The following is a 6,000-nucleotide window of genomic DNA, read 5'->3' as shown; positions in this document are numbered from 1 at the left end:
GCGGTGGCCTGGGAAAATTTCTCGCGGGCAGGCGACGACTATTACAGGCGCATGCATGCGATCGTCCATAGCCAGATGGATCAGATCTCCGGCTCGCGAGGTTGCAGGACGACATGATAGCCTCGTTTGAACAGGCTACCGGCGTCATCCGGCAACTAAGGGAGGGTAATGAGAGGCTCCGGGCCGAGCGCGACCTACTGAGGAAGAAGATCGTCCGAAGTGCAGACCAGCAAGAGGAGACCAGTGCCTTGTTGAAGAGGACCGGCGTCATCGTCAAGAAACTTATGGGCGAGAATGACATGCTCCGCAACGAGCGCCAAAGGCTGGTGGAGGAATCCGTGGATGTTCTCAAGCAGCGTCTTGAGGACACGAAAGAGCTCATCGCCGCTCGCCGCGGAGACTAGTTTCCTGGTTTCTTTTGATGTAATAATCAGTTTAGGATGTGGATTGTGTCGTCGGTTGTGAAATGTTGGGTTCTAGCGCGGATGTTTGGCCTTTGTTGGCCTCTTGGGATGTTGCGATTTCAATCTGGTAGCTTTTAGTCCTTCGTGTTAGGCTGGAGTTGTGCTGAACTTCTTGTGAATTGTGGTGGTTTTCAGTAATGAAAATTGGAAGGGGCAAGCCCTTCTTTGATCAAAAAAAATTAATCGTCCTTATATATTCATCAGTCTTGCTATAAGTCGCAGTAGATGCTATATAGGTCCGTCGGATCTTACATCAAGATCCGTGCTTTCAGATTTTCTTTTTTCTCTCTTAAATCTCAGTCGAGTGAGACATAGCCACGCCATTAAACAGAGGCTCGGGCGCCATTAATGGAGACCTTGGGAGAGAGGTGGACGGCAGATGGAGGTCAAAGGGCTCTCCTCCCGATAAGCACGCGCAGGGGTCTGATCGCACGCCTCTCGTACTCAAATAGCTACCCTGCACGGCGCCTCCTAGCTAATAAAAAATGGGGACGCGTGGCGGCACGTAAATGGTACTAGTAAGTAGAACGCCCACGGTTTCAATAATACTTGTGTTTCCGATTGTAACGTGACAGCACTTGTTCCAAAATGACTTTGTTGATTGTTAATGTGTGCGCCTTCGCAAATCGGACTGCAAATTTACCACAGCATGTTGGTGCCATGTCATGGCACCAAGCCAAGTTTCATTATTTTCATGCGTGTTTTGGATTTACAGGAATTAAAAAACTAAGTTTCTCAATGTTTCCAACCCAGCCACGACGCCCAGAATTTTGAATTTCATTCCCATTTCTTGCATGGAACCTAGAAATTTACCCGAGGACACACATGTGATTTTTCAACCAACTTTGGTGCACTGGAACATGTGCTTGTATTTCAAATTTGAATTATGCACACAAAGGTGACACGTTCCCTCCCAGAACCACGAGCCTTCTTGAGAGAAGCTCCGATTTGCAAGAAGCTTATACCAAAATTTGTTCCTATTCGGCCAATTTTTTTACCACGGCATGGTACTACCATGACATGACACCATGCCAAGTTTCATGATTTTAAAACCAAGTTTCTCAATGTTCTCGACCGAGCCACGATGCCCAGATGTTTGAATTTTATTCTCATTTTTTGCATGGGACCTACTCCCTCCTTCCATCTATATAGGGCCTAATGTGTTTTTCAAGACAGCCTTTGACTATTGACAAGATTAATAGCACATGAGATGTATACTATGAAAATTATATTATTGGAAGCTCCTTTGACATACAAATTTGAAGGTATGCTTTGTGTAAGTTGCATGTCATATATTATTGCTCTAACGTTTGGTCAAAGTTAGCCTCGAAAAACACATTAGGACCTATATAGATGGAAGGAGGGAGTAGAAATTCACCCGAGGACACAAATGTGATTTTTCAACCAACTTTGGCATGGGAGCATGTGCTTGTAGTTCAAATTTGAATTATGCACATTAAATGACCAAAAACTCAATTAATGTGTAAATAAGGCCAAACGAAGCCGAAATAATTCCAAAATTTAACAGGGCACTCATGTAGTTCTATGTTGCCTTTGTAAATAAACTCAAGGGGGACAACGTATATCGTTTCACACTCAAAGGTGGCATGTTCCCTCTCAGAACCATGAGCCTTCTTGAGAGAAGCTTCGGTTTGCAAGAAGCTTATACCAAAATTTGTTCCTATTCGGCCAATTTTTTTACCCCAACATGGTAGTACCATGACATGACATCCATGCCAAGTTTCATGATTTTCAGACGTGTTTTGGATTTACAAGAATTTTAAAACCAAGTTTCTCAATGTTCTCAGTTGAGCCACGATGCCCAGATGTTTTAATTTTATTCTCATTTGTTGCATGGGACCTAGAAATTCACCCGAGGACACAAATGTGATTTTTCAACCAACTCTGGTGCACGAGAGCATGTGCTTGTAGTTCAAATTTGACTTATGCACATTAAATGGCCAGAAACTCAATTAATGTATAAAAAACAACAAATGAACCCGGAATAATTCCAAAATTTAACAGGGCACTAATGTAGTTCTATGTTGACTTTGTTAAGAAACTCAAGGGGGGCAGCGTATATTGTTTCACACTCAAAGGTGGCACGCTCCCTCTTAGAGCCACGAGCTTCCAAATCGGTCCAATTTTTTAGCACAACATGTTAGTGCCATGACATGACACCATGCCAAGTTTCATGATTTCCAGGCGAGTTTTGGATTTACATGAATTTAAAATCAAAGTTTCTCGATGTTCTCGGCCGAGTCATGATGCCCAGATGTTTGAATTTCATTCTCATTTCTTTCATGGGACCTAGAAATTCAACCAAGGACACACATGTGATTTTTCAACCCACTTTGGTGCACCGGAGCATGTGCATGCAATTCATATTTAGATTATGCACATTAAAAGTCCAGAAACTCAATTAATGTATAAAAAGGCCAAACAAACCTGAAATTATTCCAAAATTTAACAGGGCACTCATATAGTTCTATGTTGCCTCTGTAAATAAAATCAGGGGGAGGCATCGTATATCGTTTCGCACACAAAGGTGACACGTTCCCTCTCGGAACCACGAGGCTTGTTGAGAGAATCTCCGGTTTTGCAAGAGGCTTATACCAAAACTTGTCCCAATTCAGCCAAAAATTATACGTATGAAAACATGGTTTAGATTATCCCAAACATCTCGCTACCTAGACCAATAATGTACTATGATTTGAATTCAACATAAAATGGATACAAATATTTGAATTGGAGAGCGTATGGTACACGTAGTTCATAGTGAAATATGATTACTACTATATGTATGTTTTTTTGTTATCAAGATAATATTTAAATTATTGTATAACTTGACAACAATCGTATTCAAATAAGGAAAATTGATTTAAATTTAGTCCATATGGTAGACGACAATATATATGTTCACATGGTGGAGTAAAATGTTCATATATGATGGAAGATCAAAATGTACGACTACATCAATTATAAACCGCAAGGTCACCTAACGATATATTCAAATTCAACATAACGTGGATTCAAAAATTGAAATTCGAGATCATGGCATCTGTAATCATATAAAAAGGGACATTACTCTTTCTTTGGTGGGAACTGATTTGTTTTTTGTTGTTTTTGAGGGAAGTGCGAATCGATTTGGTACTGTGCAGGGTAATCTTGTTCTCCCAAATTTTTTTACATTTTTCTTGTAGTTTTTTCAATGGAATCTATAGCAATATAGTAAAATGGGACATGACTCTCTTGTGTCTTGTATGAATTGTTTTTTTACACGTTAAGTTTGTTCTGCCGAACAAGGAATCCCCACCTTGTTATCGCGAAATTTTCAAGCTCGAGTATCTTTTGCCTCGCCTGCTTTGAAACTCCCGCTTCTTCAACCCGCGATGCGCCTTGTTATCCCGAAATTTGGACACGCGCGAGAACTCCCTCCTCATCCGAAATCGCTCCCGCAGTCCAGACACGCTAAATCCCCCTTCTATCCCTCAGCCGGAAATGAAGCTCCACGTCGCGGTGTCAAAACTGGTGGGGGTACACTTGTAACTTACCATACATTTCGGACAAGCGCGTCCCTAAGCTTGGCTCCCCCCTCCCCCTTCGCCCCCCATTCGTACACCGAGGCCACCAAAACCCGCGAAACCCCACGCTCCTCCGTCGGCCTTGTCGGATTTCGGGTTCCGGCAGACCCTTGAGGTTCGAACACTAGGGTGGGCACGGAGATCTCTCCCCTACTGATCTACGTCCAATCTCCTCGGGTGATCCAAGATGGAAACAACGAACAACACAAGGGACACAAAATTTATACTGGTTCGGGCCACCGTTCTGGTGTAATACCCTACTCTAGTGTGTGGTGTGGTGGATTGCCTCAGGGGCTGATGATGAATAGTACAAGGGAAGAACAGCCTCGCGAGAGGTGTTCTTGAGCTGATGCGATGAACTGCTTGGGTGAGTTCAATCGCCCCTCTCTCTCTATCTATCTCTCTTTTTCGGTCCCTTCCTGTCTATCTCTCTTTTTCGTTCCCTTCCTGTCTATCTCTCTTTTTCGGTCCCTTCCTGTCCACCCTCTACTTTGTGGTGGCTAGCTCTATTTATAGAGACCCTGGGCCTCTCCCCAAATAATGAGCGGGAAGGGCACCAACAATTGGCCATTTTGAAGGGGAACATCTAGTACAAGTTATCCTGACCAAAGGTGGTCTTCGCTGCCAAAAGCACTGGTGATGACGTCGTCTTGGGCTCCAGGGTGACCTCCGTCCTGCCGCTCTGTTGGTCATGGTCTCGTTGCACCAGAATGGTAACCTTTGCCCGGTACCTTAGCCTGTGCTTGCCCCCTTTGCACCAAAGGGGAAACAAGGACACTATGCAGGCCGGCGCCCGCCTGGCGCCCGCTTGGTCTCGATCGTCATGGCTTGCGTCACGGGCTCCTCGCGAGGTATCCCCGCCTTGATCTCTCCGCCTCCTCACGAGCCTGCCTGATGAGGCTGCCTCAGAGGAAGCTTTCTGTCGTCCGGCCCATGAGTCTTGGCCCCTCGCGAGGGTCTTGAGCTTGAGCTGATGAAGATGGGCCACGTTGGGCCCCCACTTGAGCCACGTCGCAGGCCGCAGGCAGGCAAGTCTGGGGACCCCCATTCCCAAAACACCGACAGTAGCCCCCGGGCCCAAGGCGCGCCTAGGCTTGGCCTAGCAGGGAAGCGAAGGGGCAAGCACGAAGCGCCGCGGGCCCTAACAGCCTGTGGCCTTGGGCACCGTGTGGCGTTTGATTGGACATGGGCATATGCGCTTCCCCACGATGCCTCGGCAACCGCACGACTTGACAAGTCCCTGCATGCAGAGAAACCGGTCATGATTACCTGCGATTGTGGCGCTCGGCGGTTGGCCTCCTCCGGCTATAAGTACGGGGCTGTGCGAGCCCCTTCAGTCCATCCCTTCTTGCTGCTCCTTTCCTTCTCCTTCCTTGTTCTTGCTCCTCCTTACGCCAATGGCACCAATCCGCCGGTTCTCTGCAGAAGAGAAGGGAAAGGCCCCCCGAGAGGGTCCTGACCCACTTCCGCCGAAGAAGCGGCTGCTCCTCTGCCACCGAGATGAGGGTGCTCAGCAGGAGGCACTGAGGCCCTGGTACGAGCGGCCGCCACCTGGGTTTCTGCTATCCTTGTACGCCCGCATCGTGGGTCCTGGGGGAGAAGGCGTCGAGGGACATCGACGGTGCCGCCGTCGACATTGGCGAGACAGGGTGGTGCGCGTCATTCCTCCTGGTGTCCACGCCGAGCGCTCCTCTCGCGAGCTAGTGCTCCACGCCGCCATGCCTCCAAGCTCTTGGATTCGCCTTCCTCCTTCCTTCGCCTTAGAGATGCCGCCGAGTGGGGCTCTAGAGCTCTGGCTATAGCACGCTGACTGCAGTACCCTTGCGACCGGAGCGGAGGTCACGGTTGTCGCTCCGGGCAAGGTCTTCATGACCCGGGGATGGGGCGAAATTGCCTGGGTCTACAGGACAATTGGTGCCCTCGTAATTCATATTGAATACGATGGCGCCTCC

Source organism: Triticum aestivum, chromosome 2A (genome assembly GCF_018294505.1).
Source record: "Triticum aestivum cultivar Chinese Spring chromosome 2A, IWGSC CS RefSeq v2.1, whole genome shotgun sequence".
NCBI classification, from domain to species: Eukaryota; Viridiplantae; Streptophyta; class Magnoliopsida; order Poales; family Poaceae; genus Triticum; species Triticum aestivum.
Note: the sequence above shows the minus strand (reverse complement) of the source record.